Consider the following 22,989-nt stretch of genomic DNA (forward strand, 5'->3'; position numbering starts at 1 on the left):
GGAAGTTTACATACACTTAGGTTGGAGTCATTCAAACTCTTTTTTCAACCACTCCACAAATTTCTTGTTAACAAACTATAGTTTTGGCAAGTCGGTTAGGACATCTACTTTGTGCATGACACAAGAAATGTTTTCAACAATTGTTTACAGATGGATTATTTCACGTATAATTCACTGTATCACAATTCCAGTGGGACAGAAGTTTACATACACTAAGTTGACTGTGCCTTTAAACAGCTCTGAAAATTTCAGAAAATTATGTCATGGCTTTAGAAGCTTCTGATAGGCTAATTGACATCATTTGAGTCAATTGGAGGTGTAGCTGTGGATGTATTTCAAGGCCTACCTTCAAACTCAGTGCCTCTTTGCTTGACATCATGGGAATATCAAAAGAAATCAGCAAAGACCTCAGAAAAAAAATTGTAGGCCTCCACAAGTCTGGTTCATCCTTGGGAGCAATTTCCAAATGCCTGAAGCTACCAAGTTCATCTGTACAAACAATAGTACGCAAGTATAAACACCATGGGACCACTGTCTTCTAGAGATGAACATACTTTGGTGCGAAAAGTGCAAATCAATCCCAGAACAACAGCAAAGGACCTTGTGAAGATGCTGGAGGAAACAGGTACAAAAGTATCTATATCCACAGTAAAACAAGTCCTATATCGACATAACCTGAAAGGCCGCTCAGCAAGGAAGAAGCCACTGCTCCAAAACTGCCATAAAAATGCCAGGCTACGGTTTGCAACTTGTGGTGGCTAATTTCTGCATTACCAAATGAGGAGAGTTACAAACTTCACACACCAGTCAGAGTTATACTTATAACTACATCTTTAATAATTAAGAGCTTTTTGCAAAAGCTCTTTGACTTTCAATGATGCACTATCTCTAATGAACAATTGAAAAGTGATTACACAAAAGTACAAAGATCTTTTATAGCCAAGATACACCCCTCTCAACGTACATGACGAACCACAGATAAATAGAATGGGTCACAAGGTTAAGATTTGTATGAAAGATATCTATAAAACATAGCAGACAGCAACTGCTGTGTCAACAGTTTTCATTGTATAGACCAGTGTCTGGTCCTCCTACTCCAAACTGGAACCGTCTCTCCCTGGTACGGTATAGAACAGAACCATTAGCTCATCCAATTTCATAAATCAATTGACAACTCTAGATACTCCCATCGCAAGTAAACCCCCTCTTGACTCCACTCCTGGACAAGCTCACTGAGGGGAGTGAGACTCTAGGTCATACACTATCCCAAGATAAGTGCAACATCAGAGGGGACATACAATGGTCCAGACACTGCCATACACCTTCCCCCAATGCCAAAAGAGGGAGTGACTTGTGCACAGACATTGTGGAGACAAGTAATTGGTTCCCCATTAATCACGCCATCCCTTCACATGGTATAACAGATACATTCACATATGACAAGTATCTCACACAAGCGTATTATGCAAATAAAACAACTTAATAACCTCTCTGGGCTAGGTGGGACGCTTGCGTCCCACCTACTCAACAGACAGTTGAATCCCGTGGCGCGTTATTCAAATACCGTAGAAATGCTATTACTTCAATTTTTCAAACATATGACTATTTTACAGCATTTTAAAGACAAGACTCTCGTTAATCTAACCACACTGTCCGATTTCAAAAAGGCTTTACAACGAAAGCAAAACATTAGATTATGTCAGCAGAGTACCCAGCCAGAAATAATCAGACACCCATTTTTCAAGCTAGCATATAATGTCACATAAACCCAAACCACAGCTAAATGCAGCACTAACCTTTGATGATCTTCATCAGATGACAATCTTAGGAGATTATGTTATACAATACATGCATGTCTGTTCAATCAAGTTCATATTTAAATCAAAAACCAGCTTTTTACATTAGCAGGTGACTAGCATGTGACTAGCATTCCCACCGAACACTTCCGGTGAATTTACTAAATTACTCACGATAAACGTTCACAAAATACATAACAATTATTTTAAGAATTATAGATACAGAACTCCTCTATGCACTCGATATGTCCGATTTTAAAATAGCTGTTCGGTGAAAGCACATTTTGCAATATTCTCATTAGATAGCCCAGCCATCACGGCTAGCTATTTAGACACCCACCAAGTTTAGCACTCACCAAAGTCAGATTTACTATAAGAAAAATGTTATTATCTTTGCTGTTCTTCGTCAGAATGCACTCCCAGGACTTCTACTTCAATAACAAATGTTGGTTTGGTCCCAAATAATCCATTGTTATATCCAAATAGCGGCGTTTTGTTCGTGCGTTCAAGACACTATCCGAAAAGGTAAATAAGGGTGATGAGCACGACGCATTTCGTGACAAAAAAATTCTAAATATTCCATTACCGTACTTCGAAGCATGTCAACCGCTGTTTCAAATCAATTTTTATGCCATTTTTCTCGTAAAAAAAGCAACAATATTCCGACCGGCAAAGCGTGTTTACGTTCAGAGAGAGAGAAAGTAAAAGCATGGGATCCCCTCGTGCACGAGCCTCAGTCTGATGGCCCTCTGATCGACCATCATCCAAACGCGCTAAAGTTTTTCAGCCAGCGGCTGGAATTACATCATTCAGCTTTTTCCCGGGTTCTGAGAGCCTATGGGAGCCGTAGGAAGTGTCACGTTACAGCAAAGATCCTAAATTTTGTTTAAACAGAGCCAAGAAGCTCAAGGAATGGTCAGAGAGGGTACTTCCTGTTTGGAATCTTCTCAGGTTTTTGCCTGCCATATGAGTTCTGTTATACTCACAGACACCATTCAAACAGTTTTAGAAACTTTAGGGTGTTTTCTATCCAAAGCCAATTATATGCATATTCTAGTTTCTGGGCAGGAGTAATAATCAGATTAAATCGGGTACGTTTTTATCCGGCCGTGAAAATACTGACAGGCGTCTGCAAGGTGGCCATGTTCACCACACTTACGGCACAGCTTGGGCTGGTCCTGGTAGCTAACATGGCCCCTGTTCTCTCCGAGGACTATGGTGGGTTGAAAGCCATCCCATCCACCATAGTCCTCGGACTATGGTGGATGTGATGGCTTTCAACCCACTATAGCCCCCAGGGTCCTCCCTCTGCTGGACAGGGACCCTCCAGGCCCCTGTCCAGATCCCATCGGGGTCCTTCACCTGGACCAAGGGCCCCTTCACGTTGCAGTACCTGCCCAGCCATACTGCAACGTCCTCCGGCTGTACAGTTTCATTGTACATACGGATAATAACGGTTTTAATGCTATTATCCATCAGCTTTGTCACCTCAAACATCGCTGTGAGGGACCCCTGGGTGTTCAGGGCATTCTGGAGTTGCCCCCAGAACTCCCGCAGGAAGCTGGCATTGGCAAAACTGACATTGAAGCCTTTCCCATAGCGGAGGGCTAAGATGCAAACCAAGTTTTTTTTTTTTGAATTTTCTGGAGAAATCCAATCAGGAAAACTCCATTCTTTTTCCTCCCTTCTCCGTTAACCCCATGCATTACCTTCCTACTCTGTCTGCCCCTAACTGACTTGAAGAACATAGTGGAAAAAGTCTCATTGTGTTCTAGAAAGCAATTATGCACACGCTCCAGGAAAGCTCGAGCCTTCCGCTCCTGCAGCTCCCTGAGCTGCGCCTTCAGGGCTGCGGATCTCTCCCAGTCAATCGACCCGCTGAGGTTGCCTGCCTCGTACTCGAGTTCGATCAACCTTTGGATATGATCAACCTCGCTCCCTTTTTTTCCTCCTGCAATATCCTATTATAAAAACCCTAATCCTTACCTTAACTAAATCCCACCACTCTAACAGCCCCTCACATATGGACCGGAGGCCTTCAAGCCACCGAAAGAAACCAAAAAGGCATCAACGAAAGCTTGCTCCTCCAGCACATCCCGATCTAATTTCCAGTACCCCCTACCGAAGAGGCAGACTGGCGACCCCACCTGCAGGAGCACCCCGTCGTGATCTGAAAAGAAAACAGGCAACAGCCGCCCAGACAACTGACCCAAAGACCTGGATAGAAAAATGTAGTCAAGCCTCCGAGCAACCCCCCGGGAGTTGCGTCAAGTGGGACCAGCCATTGTCGGAGTAGTGTGCAGGCCTCCATCAACCAGACCATGGCAAGCCATTAGCCCGGTGATGGCGCCTGCACTGCTATCTCCCCTACCCCTAAATCTATATTAAAATCACCTATCACCAAGTGCCTATTTGTAACACACAGGGGTGCCAGACAGTCCACCATCTCCCTCCTGTCTGCCGCCACCTGTGGCCCATACACCCCCACTAACCTATACCTAAAAGTGACATCCACCCCCAAAAAAGTGCCCTCTATTTTCACCTGCCTATTCCCAAACAAAATCCCCACCCCTGTTGAATGAACCCCACCTATACCCCAAACTGACTCCCCCTTGTCCCACTCCCTCCTAAACCTATTTACATCCCCACCATCCCTCAGGTGAACCTCCTATAAAAAACAAACATCAAAACCCACCCCCTCCAAAAAACTGAAAACCGCCCTCCTCTTAACAAAATCCCTCAAATCCCTTACATTTAAACTAACAAAAGTAACAGAAATATCCATTATAAATTAAAACAAAAACCCTTCCTCAGCAAAAATAAACCCACAACAAAAACAGGAGACTCACCCGATGCTCCCCTGCTCCATCTCATCCGGCGGGGATGTCGTCTCCTCTCCTGATGTCCCCCCGTCCTCCTCCATCTCTCCAACCCAGGATGCAGGCATGGTGTTAGGCCTCTGAATGCCCTGCATCCTGGGTTTCCCACCAAAACCCTCCATTTCTCCCTCCCTGTAGCCTGCCGGGCTGAGAATAGGGGACCCCGTCTCCCCAAACAGGAGTTGAGATTCCCCCCCCCGACGACCAGCCCTGAGCCACACCTTGGGAGTCACCCTCCACCAAGTGCTGAAGGGCTGAGGAAACCAGCAAGGACAAAGAAACTTCTCCCTCCCCCATCACTCGCTTGGCCACCCTCAGTCTGTCGAGCGCCCCCCCTCCCTTTCTTCTTTGGTGTTGGAGGTAACGGGGAGACACCACCCCCCTTCCCCACCAGCTCCTCCACCAATCCCCTAATTTCTTCCACGAGGGCGCTCAACATGCTGTCTCTCCACCACGCCACCCCCTCCTCCACAGGCCTGCCACCGGCACCCCCCCTCCACCACCTCTCCCTCCACTGTTGCTCTCTCTCGCTCCTCCACTCCCTTGCTTCCTTTCGCCTCCTTTCCTTCCTCCCCTTCAAGTTCTTCTGCTCCCGTGTCTTGTCTTTCCCCTTCTCCTCCTGCTAAAGCTCCTTGCTCCTCCTCCTTCCGTGCGTCCTTCCCCTCTGGGCCCGTGCTGCAGACGGCCTTCCTTCCCCTCTTCTTCCCCCATCCCCCTCTCCTGCTCCCCCCCAGCTGCAGACTTGTATGACCTCTGACGAGCCGGGCACTACCGCCACAGGTGTGCTGACGAGTCACATCCGTGGCACGCCTTAGGCACGTCGCAGTCCCTTGCCTCGTGCTCCCCAGATCCACAAAATCTGCACTTTCTTGTGCTGCACGAGGTGAGAATGTGACCGTAGGCCATACAGCGCCTGCAAAACGGAGGCTGACGGGCATAATACAACGTCCCCCTATCAGCCCCCAGGGAGAACATCGCCGGAGAATGGAGGTAGCCACCCAACCCCTTCGGGTCCTCTCTGAGCAGTGCCTGGGAAAAAAAGCAATAATATTCCGACCGGGAGTGATTGTTTTCGTTCAAAGAGAGAGAAAGTAAACATGGTGTCAGCTCGGGCACGCGCACCCCAGTCTCTCATTGTCCTCTGATAGACCACTTACCAAAGGCGCTAATGTTTTTCAGCCAGGGGCTGGAATTACATAATTCAGCTTTTCCCCGGGTTCTGAGAGCCTATGGGAGCTGTAGGAAGTGTCACGTCATGCCAGAGATCCCCTGTTTTGGTTAGAGATGATCAAGAAGGCCATGAAATGGTCAGAGAGAGCACATCCTGTTTGGAATCTTCTCAGGTTTTGGCCTGCCAAATGAGTTCTGTTATACTCACAGACACCATTCAAACAGTTTTAGAAACTTTAGGGTGTTTTCTATCCAAAGCCAATAATTATATGCATATTCTAGTTACTGGGCAAGAGTAGTAACCAGATTAAATCGGGTACGTTTTTTATCCGTCCGTGCAAATACTGCCCTCTAGCCCCAACAGGTTAATTATCTATATTACCCAACTAATTCTGATTCATCCGCCACAAACTGAACATAGGGTCAAAGATCGTACTTTTTGGAGAAATGTCCTCTGGTCTGATGAAACAAAAATAGATCTGTTTGGCAATAATGACCATCATTATGTTTGGAGGAAAAAGGGGGAGGCTTGCAAGCCGAAGAACACCATCCCAACCGTGAAGCACAGGGGTGGCAGCATCATGTTGTGGGGGTGCTTTGCTGCAGGAGGGACTGGTGCACTTCACAAAATAGATGGCATCATGAGGATGGAAAATTATGTGGATATATTGAAGCAACATCTCAAGACATCAGTCAGGAAGTTAAAGCTTGGTCGGAAATGGGTCTTCCAAATAGACAATGACCCCAAGCATACTTCCAATGTTGTGGAAAAATGGCTTAAGGACAACAAAGTCAAGGTATTGGAGTGGCCATCACAAAGCCCTGACCTCAATCCTATAGAAAATGTGTGGGCAGAACTGAAAAAGTGTGTGCGAGCAAGGAGGCCTACAAACCTGACTCAGTTACAGCAGCTCTGTCAGGAGGAATGGGCCAAAATTCACCCAACCTATTGTGGGAAGCTTTTGGAAGGCTACCCAAAATATTTGACCCAAGGTAAACAATTTAAAGGCAATGCTACTAAATACTAATTGAGTGGATGTAAACTTCTGACCCACTGGGAATGTGATGAAAGAAATAAAAGCTGAAATAAAACATTCTCTCTACTATTATTCTGACATTTCACATTCTTAAAATAAAGTGGTGATCCTAACTGACCTAAGACAGGGAATTTGTACTAGGATACAGTTACAGCCCCAACAGATCTGCAGATGATGCAATCTGAATTGCACTTCACACTGCCCTCTCCCATCTAGACATGAGGGGAAATAACTATGTGAGAATGCTGTTCTTAGACTACAACTCAGCGTTCAACATGATAGTCCCCTCCAAGCTCATCACCAAGCTACGGACCCTGGGACTCAACCTCTCTCTCTCTGCAACTGGATCCTGGACTTCCTGATGGGCGGCTTCCAGGTGATGAGGGTAGGCAACGACATCTCTCCTACGCTAACCCTCAACACGCTCAGGGGTGTGTGCTTAGTCCCCTCCTGTACTCCCCATTCACCCACGACTGCGTGGCCACGCATGAATCCAACGCTATCATCAAGATTGCTGATGACACAATGGTGGTTGGCCTGATCACTGAAGGTGATGAGACAGCCTAAAGGGAGGTCAGAGACTTGTCAGAGACTGCAGTGTGGTGGCAGGACAACAACCTCTCCCTCAAAGTCAATAAGACCAAGGAGCTGATCGCTGACTACAGCAGAAAGAAGGGAGAGCATTCCCCCATCTACATCAACGGGGCAGTTCTGGAGCGGGTCAAGAGCTTCAAGTTCCATGGTGTCCACATCACTAAGGCCTTAACATGGTCCACACACACCCGCACAGTCATGAAGAGGGCACAGCAGTGCCTCCTCCCCCTCAGGAGGCTGAAAAGATTTGCTATGGACCCTCAGATCCTCAGAACATTCTACAGCTGCACCATCGAGAGCATCTTGACTGGCTGCATCACCACTTGGTATGGCAAACGCACTGCCCTTGACCGCAAAGCGCTACAGAGGGTGGTGCGGACAGACCAGTACATCACTGGTGCCGAGCTCCCTGCCATCCAGGACCTCTATATCAGGCGGTGTCAGAGGAAGGCCAGAAAAATTGCCAAAAACTCCAGCCACCCGTGTCATAGACTGTTCACTCTGATACAGTCCGGCAAACGGTACCGAAGCATCGGCTCTTGGACCAACAGACTCCGAGACATTTTCCACCCCTAAGCCATAGGACTGCTGAATAGTAAATTAATGGTACCCAAATGAACTACACTGACTCTACCTTGCACTGACCCTACGCACACTCACTAGACTATATACACACACTCATTAGACTGTATATACACACACTCACTCACTCGACTATATATACGCACCCACTCACATGCACACACACACACACACACACACACAAAACACAGACATACAGTGGCTTGCGAAAGTATTCACCCACCTTGGCATTTTTCCTATTTTGTTGCCTTACAACCTGAAGTGAAGATGGATTTTTGGGGGGTTTGTATCATTTGATTTACACAACATGCCTACCACTTTGAAGATGCAAAATATTTTTTATTGTGAAACAAACAAGAAAAAGACAAAAAAATCAAAACTTGAACATGCATAACTATTCACCCCCCCAAAGTCAATACTTTGTAGAGGCAGCTTTTGCAGCAATTACAGCAGCAAGTCTCTTGAGGTATGTCTCTATAAGCTTGGCACATCTAGCCACTGGAATTGTTACCCATTCTTCAAGGCAAATCTGCTCCAGCTCCTTCATGTTGGCTGGGTTCCGCTGGTGTACAGCAATCTTTAAGTCATACCACAGATTCTCAATTGGATTGAGGTCTGGGCTTTGACTAGGCCATTCCAAGACATTTAAATGTTTACCCTTAAACCACTTGAGTGTTGCTTTAGCAGTACACTTAGGGTCATTGTCCTGCTGGAAGGTGAACCTGCGTCCCAGTCTCAAATCCTTGGAAGACTGAAACAGGTTTCCCTCAAGAATTTCCCTGTATTTAGTGCCACCCATCATTCCTTCAATTCTGACCAGTTTCCCAGTCCCTGCCGATGAAAAACATCCCCACAGCATGATGCTGCCACCACCATGCTTCACTGTGGGGATGCTGTTCTCGGGGTGATGAGAGGTGTTGGGTTTGCACCAGACATAATATTTTCCTTGATGGCCAAAAAGCTCAATTTTAGTCTCATCTGACCAGAGTACTTTCTTCCATATGTTTGGGGAGTCTCCACACATGCGTTTTGGCAAACACCAAACGTGTTTGCTTATTTATTTTTTGAAGAAATTGCTTTTTTCTTGCCACTCCTCCGTAAAGCCCAGCTCTGTGGAGTGTACGGCGTAAAGTGGTCCTTTGAACAGATACTCCAATCTCAGCTGTGGAGCTTTGCAGCTTTTTCAATGTTATCTTTGGTCTCTTTGCTGCCTCTCTGATTAATGCCCTCCTTGCCTACTCCATGAGTTTTTGTGGGCGGCCCTCTCTTGGCAGGTTTGTTGTGGTGCGATATTCTTTCCATTTTTTTATAATGGATTTAATGGTGCTCCGTGGAATGTTCAAAGTTTCTGATATGTTTTTATAACCCAAAGATGATCTGTACTTCTCCACAACTTTGTCGCTGACCGGTTTGGAGAGAGAGCTCCTTGGTCTTCATGGTGCCGCTTGCTTGCGCCCCTTGCTTAGTGGTGTTGCAGACTCTGGGGCCTTTCAGAACAGGTTTATATATATATATATATATATATATATACAGAGATCATGTGACAGATCATGTAACACCTAGATCACACACAGGTGGACTTTATTTAACTAATTATGTGACTTCTGAATGCAATTGGTTGCACCAGATCTTATTTAGGGGCTTCATAGCAAAGAGGGTGAATACATGTGTATGCATCACTTCTCCGTTCAATTTTTTTGTTTTTTGAAACAAGTAATTTTTTTTACATTTACATTTTAGTCATTTAGCAGACGCTCTTATCCAGACCGACTTACAGTAGTGAATGCATACATTTTTTTTCCTGTGCTGGCCCCCTGTGGGAATAGAACCCACAACCCTGGTGTTGCAAACACCATGCTCTACCAACTGAGCTACGGGGAAGCACTTCACCAATTTGGACTATTTTGTTTATGTCCATTACATGAAATCCAAATAAATATCAATTGAAATTACATGTTGTAATGCAATAACATAAGAAAAACACCAAGGTGGAAGAACTTATACAAGGCACTGTATACTTTACACACATCATTTGCTGCTGCTACTTGTGGTGGCTAATTTCTGTATTACCAAATGAAGAGAGTTACAAACACACCAGTCCGAGTTAAACTACATCTTTAATACTTAATTAAGATACTTTTGCAAAAGCACTTGACCTTCAATAATGCACTCTCTCGAATGAACCATTGCATAAGGTAATTACACAATAGCTACAGAGATCTTTTATAGCAAAGATGCACCCCTTCAATGTTCATTGACATACCACAGATACATAGAATGGGTCACAATATTAAGTTTTGTATGACAGATATCCATAAAACACAACAGACAGTAACTGCTATGTCAACAGGGTTCATTGTATAGCCCAGTATCTGGTCTCCTTAGAACCGTCCCTCCCTGGTACGGTATAGAACAAAAACACAATTTCATCCAATGGCATATATCAATTGTCAACTCTAGATACTCCCATCTCATCTCAATCTTGACCCCACTCCTGGACAGGCTCACTGGGGGGAGTGAGCCTCTAGGCCATATACTATCCCAGGATAAGTGCGAGATCTAGCAGAGGACATACAATGGTCCAGACACTGCCATAATCCTCCCCACTATAAAGAAAAGGAGGGAGTGACTTGCTCACAGACATTGTGGAGACAAGTCATTGGTTCCCTATTAATCACGCCATCCCTTCACATGGTTTAAGAATAGGTAAAGACACATTCCCATGACGACAAGACTGACCTCTCCCCTCTCTGGGCCCCAAGTGTCTGAGCCCCAGCTAAGGGAGACGTGCAAGTGAAAAACACCAGAGTCCAATGGACACTTTCTAATGACAAGTATCTCACATAAGCATATTATACTAATAAAACATCTTAATTATCTATGTTACCCAACTAATTCTGATTCATCCACGACATACTCTATTCTTTATTTTACTCTTATCTATTCTTATGCCTAGTCACTTTACCCTGCCTTCATGTACATATCTACCTCAAATACCTTATTATCTATCCTGATGCCTAGTCACTTTACCCTGCCTTCATGTACATATCTACCTCAAATACCTTATTATTATCTATCCTGATGCCTAGTCACTTTACCCTGCCTTCATGTACATATCTATCTCAAATTCCTCGTACCGCTGCACATTGACCTGGTACTGGGACTTCCTGTATATAGCTTCACATTGATCTGGTACTGGTACCCCCTGTATATAACTTCACATTGATCTGGAACTGGTACCCCCTGTATATAACTCCACATTGATCTGGTACTGGTACCCCCTGTATATAACTCCACATTGATCTGGAACTGGTACCCCCTGTATATAACTCCACATTGATCTGGAACTGGTACCCCCTGTATATAACTCCACATTGATCTGGAACTGGTACCCCTGTATATAACTCCACATTGATCTGGAACTGGTATCCCCTGTATATAACTCCACATTGATCTGGTACTGGTACACCCTGTATATAACTCCACATTAATAATTGATATATTGGATACACGTCTCTATCTCAACCAAGAATAAACGTTGAAGGATAGGACTAAATCAAATACATTTGTAGACAGACTAAGTCAGCGGAACAGATGGAACTATCCAATACGAAGACATAGTACATCTCCTTCAAATGTTGATATTTGGTTGAGTTGACAACCAAACACAATTCAATGTCCAGTTTGTCTACAAATGAATAATTGATATGTTGGTCTACATCTCAACCCCCCCAAAATCCTACTTTAATACTAGGACTTAATCTAATCTTAAATGCATTTTAAATAAAGTCTGATTTGATTTAGTCCTATTCTTTAAATTTAGATTTTTGGTTGAAATGGAGAAGTGAATTCAACATATTCATGATTAACTTCAAGATTACATTTGAAATCAACCAACGCTTGAAACCCTAAGCTTATGTATTGTCTATTTTTAGTTGATCCCTGGATTGAATTGAAGTAAATATGCCTTCAGAAATAATGTACAGCCATTTACTTGTTCCACATTTTGTTGTGTTACAGCCTGAATAAACAATGGATTAAATGTAGATGTTTTTTCACTGATTTACCCACAATACCCCATAATGTCAAAGTGGAATTATGTTTTTCAAAATGTTAAAATTAAAAGCTGAAATGTCTTGAGTTAATAAGTATTCAACCCCTTTGTTATGGCAAGCCTAAATAAGTTCAAGAGTAAACATTTCCTTAATTAAGCCTAGGCGGCCCACTAGCGGGACAACTTCCGGTGAAACTGGAGGCCGCGCAATTCAAATAAATAATCATAAAAATTATGGATATTAAACATTTAGGTACATACAAGTGTCTTATATTGGTTGAAAGCTTAAATTCTTGTTAATCTAACTGCACTGTCCGATTTAAAGTAGCTCTTACAGCGAAAGCATGCCATGCGATTGTTTGAGGATGGCGCCCCATATATTAAGGTTTCATAAATTCACAAATAGCGATTAAATTTTCACTTACCTTTTGAAAATCTTCCTCTGATTTGTCATCCAAAGGGTCCCAGCTATAACATGTAGTATCGTTTTGTTAAATAAAATCCTTCTTTATATCCCAAAAAGTCTGTTTACTTGGCGCCATCGATTTGAGTAATCCACTCGTTCAACATGCAAAGAAAGGAATCCAAAAATCTACCCCTAAACTTTGTTTCAACAAGTCAAAATACGTTTCTATATATTCCTCAGATACCCTAAAATGTAATCAAACTATAATATTTCTTACGGAAAGAAGTATGTTCAATAGGAAACCGATTTTAGCAGGTGCGTCTTGTCTTCTTGGCGCACGCCAGCACGGATTTACAAGACTATGTCCCTTTACTAAAACTGTAATTTCTTACTCGTTTTTAAAGTTACAAGCCTGAAACCTTGAACATAGACTGATGTCACCCAGTGAAAGCCATAGGAATTGCATCATGGGAGCTAGAATTGAGTATGCCCTTATACTGGTTGGTTTTTCTTTGGATTTTCTCCTACCATATCTATTGTGTTATATTCTCCTACATATTTTACAATTTCTACAAACTTCAAAGTGTTTTCTTTCCAATGGTAACAATTATATGCATATCCTGGCTTCAGAGCCTGAGCAACAGGCAGTTTACTTTGGGCACGTTGTTCAGACAGGAAGTAGAGATAAAAGGAGACTTCAAGTGACATAATAAATTGCATGGACAAGAAAAAGTAAGGGTCCCTCAGCCGAACAGTGAATTTCAAACACAGATTCAACCACAAAGACTAGGGAGATTTTCCAATGCCTCGCAAATAAGGGCACCTATTGGTAGATAACATAATATTTTTTTTTAAAGACATTGAATATCCCTTTGAGCATGGTGAAGTTATTACACTTTGGATGGTGTATCAATAGACCTATTCATTACAAAGATACAGGCGTCCTTCCTAACTCAGATGCTGGAGAGAAAGGAAACCGTTCAGGGATTTCACCATGAGGCCAATGGGGACTTTTAAACTGTTACAGAGTTTAATGGCTGTGATAGGAAAAAACTGAGGATGGATCAACAACACTGTAGTTACAGACTGAAAAGAAGGAAGCCTGTACGGAATAAAAATATAAAAATATTCCAAAACATGCATCCTGTTTGCAACAAGACACTAAAGTAGTAGTGCAAAAAAATATGGCAAATCAATTCACTTTTTGACCTGAATACAAAGTGTAATGTTTGGGGCAAATCCAATACAACACATTACTGAGTACCACTCCCCATATTTAAGCATAGTACAGGGATGCAAACTGGTGAGGGCCCAAAAAGGTGACACTTTTTTTTGCACTGAAACACGCAAAAAAATCCCTGCTAGGGTGAAATTCAGGTTTTAACTTATTAAACAACAAAGAATATGATCTACATGATCAGTCTCTGTGTGTAAAATTAAACGTGGTTAATGTGTAAAAGAGATAATACAGTAGACGGCATGTGTCCAAAAGTGATTGGTGACCTATTTTATGTGTCACATTGTTATGCCCATTTATGTACATCCTGTCTGGATGTTCTCACTCTATGGAGTGAGAGCTTATGTAACCTGATAGTGCAGCTGTGCAGTGTATTATGTGTTTGAACATTTGAAAGAGTTGGGCAATGTTGTAGTGAACTTATGGCTCTCTTGTATATGAAACAGTAATTTCCAGGGTAGGTGAGTATAAGTTCAGCATTTTGTTTTTTTTTACATGTAATCTAAGATCTTAAAACAACCTAATATATATACAACTTTTTGCATTCACCCCTTGGCTATATAAACCACACTCTAGCTTTCATTTGTGTTATAATATGTAATTGTGGATTTGATTATTTTTCATTATTTAGCCTATGTCATGACGTTGGCCTGTGGTTAAGGTTTATGACCCCCCCCCATAAATACCTTTCTCCCTTCCCCTCTCTGACCCTACTGAAGGACTTGAATAGCCTGTGGTAAATATAGAGAGTCTGGGAACATCAAACAAATGGGGAAAGGAACCATATTTTGGTAATAAAACCAGTTGGAAATATGCTTTGGAACGTAATGAGTATGGGTTCCGTTGTTATCTGAGACATTATGACTGATGACAGGACGACATAAACTGTACCTGGGAAAGTATCCACCCTCTAGTTATCAGAGTCACATGGAATTGTTATGCAATTGAAATGTTTGATATTGAAATTGTTTGTTAGGAGATTAAATGTAATTTTAGCTTCCAAATGAGAGATTTGGGTTTTCATAAGGAAAGTGCCCTGCTTGATCAGTGGCCCACCCCTGTGAAGAGGAGGGGTTATAAACGATGAAACACATCCTACCCCCCTCTCCACTATATAAGCCTTTGACGAAAAGATAACCAGGTTGTTCCAGTACGGGAGGTCTGCAGCCTCTACGTTAGAAGGACACACATGTCAAGGACAGAACTAAGCCAACCTCGGTGTGAGCTATGGTATGAACTGGTATGAACTTTGAGCTTATTTACTACAGAAGTGATACTTCCTAGCCGTTGAGTTAGCAGCGGCCGCTGTAGACGTGGGCTAGGAAAGGACGGACGACGGATCCAGTCTAACAGATGGACGAAGATACCACCACGTATCCAATTTACCACCAGAGACATTCTTAAGAGTTTACAGGAAGATAGATCTGTTGGCCAACCCGGCCAGCATCTACGACCAATCTACGGAAGCGCAGCTCAGAGTAAATATTTATTGCATTTTCCTTTTCCAAATGGGCGGTAATTTAGAATGCATAAGATAATGTATTTACGATAGCCTAGCTGCTGTTTCTCTGTTCCTAAATCTTCCCGCTCTTTCATTCAAGCCCAACCCCCTTTCCTTTGTGTAACCAGCCATGATGCAGGTTCCGTCCACCAGGACGTTTTCTGTATGACATCGTTTGTATTCTGTGTATATGTAATTCTGTGTGATTAGTTTAGGTATTTAGTAAATAAATAATTAAACCCAATTTTGCATTGCTGATTCAACTTGTTAGCCTGGGTTCGTGAAGATAGCCAAGAATTTACAACTTTCATTATGAGACTGAAAATAAGATAAGGGTTAATATTGACTGCTATCGATGTAAAATATTACAAAGTATTTTAAGAGTTTATTCGGAAGATAACGGCTCTATAAACGTTCTTCCGTGGTGCCCCGGCTTTCTAGTTAATTACATTTACATGATTAGCTTAATCAGGTAATATTAATTACAGAGAAATCATTTTATAAGTTAGCATGTCATATCACTTAATCCGGCATAGCCAAAGACACGACATATGAAGCCCCGTGCGAGGAATCTAAAATAGGATGAAGCTTTCATTTTGATTCAGCCTATATAAAATTGAAAAGGAGATTACATAATATACCAAGTTTATTATATACATTATGGGAATTGTAGACCGGAATTATTGGTGCGTGTGTGCTCTGGAGAATCGCCTCCGTGTTGTGCTCTGAGGTAGTCAGTGGCGAGCATAAGCTATACAGTTCTGTAGGAGGACTGATAAAGCTATCTGAGAAATAGAGCGTTTGGCCAAACGCTAAGTATTTCTGCCTCTCGCGTTTCAAACGCGTGTTGGCTAGGTCATTATTCATTTCTCGAGCGAGGACAAAGACCCAGCCGATTGAAATTTAGGAGAGATTAGCTTGACCAGCGATAAGTATCTCTCTGTCTCTCTCGCGTTTCGATGCGAGTAGACCACGGTGCATTTCGATTGTTTGCCGTGAGTTCCGGTTAAAACATCGTCAAATATCGCCGAAAAGGGTTTGAACATAATACGTTATAAGTAAAACCTTTCCCTTGCCAAGGGAATCCTATGTTGAGCATTTTTCAGGCATCAAGTAGCATTAGCTTGCTCGAGATGATAAGCTAACAAAAGGGAAAACAGCCATTTTGTTTTGTGCCACATTGTAATTCATCCGACTTGTGGAACGAAAGTCCCGCCCTGGGTACTTCCGTTTGAGTTCAGCGTGTGCCAGCAGGGACCTCTGAAGAGTCACCAGTACTTTCCTTCAAGAATAATTAGTCAGGTGACACTCAAGTCGTTACTTGTGATATCCAGATGGATATCGATGTCTTATTCAATTGAACTAATAAGTGAAATTGTGAAATTGCCAGATTTACATTCTCAAGTTTAAATAATATCCAAATTGATGAGTTTTCTAAATGAAACATTGTAGTCTTTTTTCCACATTAACCTAGATGAATAAACCTCTCAGGTTAATTAAAGTTTAAATCCCAAATAGCCTATACAGGTTTGATTTATCATTAAAATTGATCAATCAGTAAAATTTGGTTTTTGCAAAACCCATTCAGTAATCCAGTACTGACAGAAGTCCCGCCCCAGCGGGAATCCCATGTGGCTTCGGCCCAAGGAAGAAGTGTACCATAGTGGGGAGTGTTCCCAACATTTGAACTACTGTTTACACTTATGATATCCAATCAATGGAGATTGTATGGATTATCATCTCATTCAATTTAATAAATTAAATTGTTGAACATACCTTAATGTTCTTGCAATCAAATGAGACACTTTTAAACTTCCCATATTAACCTGGATGAAGCAACCTCTCAGGTTAATTCAAGTTTAATACCCAGATAGCCTACCCAGGTATGATTAATCATTGGCATTGATTAATTAATTCAATTTGCTTTTGCAAATTCATTCACGTCCAACTTCCACATTACTGGTACAGTACTGATGGTTCGTCAACATCTATGAATAGATTAAACTTGTCTTTGCAGCTTCCAATGAATTCCAAACCCAAACATTGAAAAAAAATAGGAACATTTTTCCTCTAAATTTTTCTAATAATATGCAAGCTACCAAAGGAGGTGGTCACCACTCCTCCGCTAATTAGTGAACCTCAACCCATAAAAGGATCGATCTCTGACCTCAGCAGGGATACCAACCCTAATTATGACATTAGCGAAAACACAGCCGAAATTGCGAACGCTCTCCAAAATCAACCATCAAACACAGGCTTTGTGACGGTTCTCTCCACTTTAGCACTTATGTATCGCCATCAAAGTTTGGCATCGATCCAATACCACAGTGCACAGCTGAAGCAGGTGCAAGACATGGCTAACATGAGGGCACAGGTGGAGAGAACTGAGCAACTATTGACAAAAGCAGGAAATGAAAACATTCTGCTAGTCGAGGAACTGCGTTTGAAATCGGAACAATTAAAAGTAATTGCAAATACTTATGACGATGAACGAGCACAAACTCTTCAACAAAATCATCGTCTGCAGGAACAACTCGATTTAGCCAAAACTAAATGCGATGTAGTCCACGCCAAACTAGATAAATCTGTCGAGTTATCTACAAACAGGAGCGCACAATTTGATAACATGCAGGCAGTTTTGTTGAACGTTACTCAAGGTAACAATGTTCTACTCCAAATTCTGCAGACCAAAGACGATCAGTTGATGAACACAATGTCAAAGTTGGATGACAAATCAGCAGAACTTATTGAAGTCGCTGACCAATTGAATGATGAGAGAACTCAGGTGATGAGGATGGAAATATTGATTTCTAAGCAAGCAGAGGAAATCTCATCACTGAATCTCTCGCTCCGTACTCGAGACCTCTATCTGCAAACCATGACAGATAAGTTTGAGACCGAAAGGAGCAGGTGTGACACTCACGTGTCCAAAATTGGTACTCTAAGCGCTCAAGTGGACTCTGCAATGCAGCAGAAGACCACCCTTAGGTACCATCTGGAGGAAGTCCAGAATGTTCACGCTCTACAGCATGACTATCCATCCAAGCAACCGGAGTCCAGTACTCAAAGGAGTGAAGACGATAGATTTCAGACATTGCCTCCATCATGTGTCCCTCAGTCTTCTCCTCTTGGCCATTCGGCACTGAGTAATATGGAGCCTCTTGGCCAACAAAGCCAAAGCTTGGCTTCTCCTCTTGGCCTGTCGGCCCCAATTTCTCCACAGGATGAAGCCAATCCTCTCCGCCCGCTTGGCGCGGAATACCTTGACAAACTCATCAAGAATTTCCCCACCTTTGACCCCGTTCCAGGTCAGCCAAACGATACTGAGACGTTCCTAGCTGACATAGAGGACGCGTTGGGTGGCTACCCGAACGCTACGGGTTCTGACAGGGTTTACCTGTTGAAGCGAACGTCGAATAGACACGTGACGAGGTTCATTCGCCTACAACAGCAAAACGTGCTAAATGACTACGCTAAACTTGCCACAGCTTTGAAATTAGAATTCAGTGGTTCTGCGACTCGCAAACACGATAGCTCATTGGCTAACACGGTCAAACAAGCTCGGAACGAACACCCACAAGCTTTCTATCATAGGCTTCGTTCAGCTTACTTTGGCCTACTCACGGAACCAGGAATGGAAGAGCTGTTACCATTCAAACAAATGTTTCTGTCGAACATGTATCGCACCTTCATTACCTACTTGGGCCCTGCAGCCCACGTTGGCTTGCCTATCTTACAACTCATAGAGCTTGCAAGCACAGCTTTTGAGGTATCAAAAGCTCGCAACGCTAAGAGCCCTGACCACTCGGTTTTGAAGTTTGACCAGGAGCACTCACTCCAGTTAGAGGGTACATTATCAGGTATTGGAGCGTCGAGAGATGACGCACAACAACAGTTTCTACCACGAAACCGTGATTCCAATAACCGCCGCGGTCGAAATAACTGTAAAGTACGTCGCCTTCAAAACGACTACCGCTACAATCGACCTGTTCGCTACGTTCCTGCACCCAACCCACACAAAGTGTCAGAGCACAAGGGTAACAAAGGGTTGAAGGACGATCAAAACATAGACCAATGTTCTCGAGAAGTCCCACTACGGGAAGAACTAAAGCGAGAACAATTTGAGAAAAGGGTAAAAGATAAGTCACAAGGACTAAACGGGGAATTACCGGACACCAGGTCCGCAGAAATTAACACCCATAGCAAGGACGTTAAAGTTCAAATTTCTCCCGCTCTCATTCAAGACCCTATCCAGGGCCCGCTTGATCAAGAAACAAGCCCCCGGGATTTGTCTATAGACTTTGATACAAAAGTTGCGAAGAAAAAGGTCAAACGCTTCGTTAAAGCCAAGCCCACTCTTAATCGGAAAAGTCAATCTGCTTCCATCTTGAACAGACATGGCACATCACGTCGTTGCAAACGACCACTCCACTTTGTGGGGAATATGTCTACTAACCACGAATCTAAACGGCCATACCTGGAAACAGTCCTGGAGGATTGCTTCACTTGTCATGCGCTAATTGATTCGGGTGCGACAATATCACTCATCTCTCAAACATTGTTTGATGATCTCAAAAGGGCTTTGAAGCCAACTAAACGTTGGTTAAAAGTGGAACGATGCGACACTCCACTTCGAGGGGTCACTCAGACTACCTCGCCTCTCACATTGAGAGTCATGCTGAAACTACAGTTCAAGGACGTATCGCTCGTTCACCCTGTGTATGTTACCAGCCTCGAAACTGTACCCCTGCTACTTGGAGCAGACTTGATGGATCGGTTACTCCCATTGATGGATTGGAAAACCAACCAGGTATGGTCACAGGCCACAGTGCCTTCTCCACTGACCACACTGTCTCCCCTTAACGCTAGCTGCAACGCAGTCCTTCACGAGGGGTATCTGTCAAAAGCACCCCTTGGGAAAAAGACGTTTAGAAACCTCTTGGTGCAGAATCCGATCCAAGGCGATATTACGATATCTCGACACATTCCATAAGCCAATCTGATTGACCATTCTTTTCATGATTTCGAGCCAGCTGTCTCTGTGAATTAGCAACTTCCCTCCTCCTTGCAGTCGTGCAATACGGTAGTTGAGATGAACTTCTCTTGCCCTTCGGACACTTCCGCAAGCACTGCGGCCGTCTCAGCAAGAAAAACATCGATGCGCAGAGTATACTCTGCTTCCGATGATACACCTTATGCTTTGTTGGGGACTGTCACCCCTTACAATGACACTAATGGCGTCAGTCCAGCAACTGACCCGATGACTCCCACTGGTGAAACACTTTGCGATATCACAGACCGATATCCTCGTCTCAGTTCGCAGGTACGGAAGAGGTTGCCACACGCGGACGCGGTGGTGACTGACATGCCTCGACAGCCACTTAGTGCTTTGAAGCACAAACACCAGGGGATTTGGTTGAAAGGTTACAGCCATTCTCATAATAACGCGGTCACTGACAACTCGTACATAGGGTCTGAACTTTTCGTTTGCGCCTCGGACACCAACACCACCCGCTGGTGGGGGGGTCCCGAGACACAAAGGGGGGGAATAGTAGCCCAGACCCATGATGAGCCTCATCGAGGCCGGTGGGGGGGTCGAGACTACGGACAACACCGTACGAGGCCGCCAGAGCATAAATCAAATCTAGTCGTAAACTCCCCTATGAGAACAATGAGGAACAGACAGGCCCCTAGACGGGGATTATCTTAGAACACATCTAAGATAGTTCTGAGGTGTACCACACTGGTCGTAAAGGAAGTCCAGTGGACTTGTCCACCTCCAAAACAAATGGCAACAATAATCATTCCTTGCCATGTGTAGGTTCAACTACAATACAACTAGTAATATGCTCCAATCATGTGTTCCGGTAGATAATATTTCAGAATAAATCGGTAGGACAACTGGACCCATTGAATACCAGTGCCAAAACCACAGTCAGTCCAGCAACACTCAGTAAGATGATTAGTAACCTCACAAGTTAAATTGCTATTGATAATAGCATCATAGGAGTCGCTCAGAGTGCAACACGGGGAAGGGAATCTCCATTGCACTCTTCCAATGGTTAACACATGCCACTAATAAATAGAACCCTCCGTTCAGGAGAAAAGTTATTAGAAGTCATGAACCATGATCACACCACGTACGACTGGTCTAATACTTAGAGTACTTCCGTCGTGAGGTTAGCTCCTCCGTGGATAACATAGCTATGAAATAGACTTCATACCTACCGCCACTACAATAGTGGTAGATACAGTGTCTTGTAGAAAAACTACTACAGACTCCCTTGACACCAATTCTGACTGACCTCCAGGCATTGACCTGAAAATTACCTGACTACGTCAGACTCATTCTGAACAAGTTGTAATCTGCCAGGATACTTGGTTTTCTTCCCTTGACATGCGCGATTGTGTAAGCATAAACGCACATGCACAACGGAACATCCAATTAGGATTTATGCTAGGATCACTTAAAACCTCTTGAGACTCTCATCCCGTTAGCGGGATCATTTTCCAGCGAAAAACTCCTAGCGACATTAGCATAACGAAATTCAATATATATTTTTTTTTCAAATATAGGGCTGTCTCATATCGTTTTATAGATACACCTCTCTTGAATCGACCCTCGTTGTCCAATTTCAAAAAGGTTTTACAGGAAAAGCACAATATTAGATTATGTTAGAGGAGTACATGGTAAAAGTAGCATCATATGAATTTTCCAACCAGGCACATGCATCACATATAACCAAAAAACAGCTAAATGCAGCACTAACCTTTTACAAACTTCATCAGATGACACACCTAGGACATCATGTTACACACAGCATGCAATCTTTTGTTCAATAAAGGTCATATTTCTATATAAAAACAGCATTTTACATCTGCACCTGACGTTGACTAACTATTTTTTCATAAAATGCGTCCCGGGAAACAGTGCTACAATTTTATAAATTACTATTCGAAAACGATTTTTTTTATATATTGTCAATCTAAGATTTATAGATGAATATCTCTTGAAAACACCCGTCATAACAGATTTTAAATTAACTTTACAGGGTAATCACACTTTGAGATAAAAGGGGATGCGATACTCAGAAAATGAGCTAGAAAGCCTAGCTCGTCGCCATCTTGGAACAATCGCACATCACATCTGATCTTGTATAATATTGCCAATAATCCCTCACCTTTAGTTGTCTTCATCAGAAAGCACTTCCAGGTATCCCAGGTCCACGACAAATGTATTTTCGGTCGAAAAAGTCCATCCTTTATGTTCCATTAGCTTGCTGTTGTTAGCGCGTCCTAAGGCTGTAACCAAATGTTGATCCGTGCTACTTGGCCACTTGGCTAACGAAAAATGACTATTTTCCCTTCGTTAGGTTCGTTCAAACAAGTCAAACGTTGTATAACATTAATCTTCAGGGCCTGTTTCAACAAGAGAGCCAATCAGATTAGAGTGGGACGATTTCATTGTGTTTCAAAACGTTTCCAAAGGTGGGGGCAGACACGGCCGCCGACGTCACAATGCTGATGGCCCTCCTACTGTGACCAATTGCCACATCGTCTCCTGCACTGAGTTTCGACAGCAGAAGCTTCAAAACACGTTGTAAAGACTGGGGACATCTAGTGGATGCACTGGAAAGTGCTCAATTATCATTTTTTCACGTTGTGAATTACAGGGAAGGCTGTGAAGTCGAGTCCACAATTCAGAATCCCACTTCCTGGTTCAATCGGTCTCG

The sequence above is a fragment of the Salmo trutta genome, chromosome 20, assembly GCF_901001165.1.
Source record: "Salmo trutta chromosome 20, fSalTru1.1, whole genome shotgun sequence".
Classification (NCBI taxonomy): Eukaryota; Metazoa; Chordata; class Actinopteri; order Salmoniformes; family Salmonidae; genus Salmo; species Salmo trutta.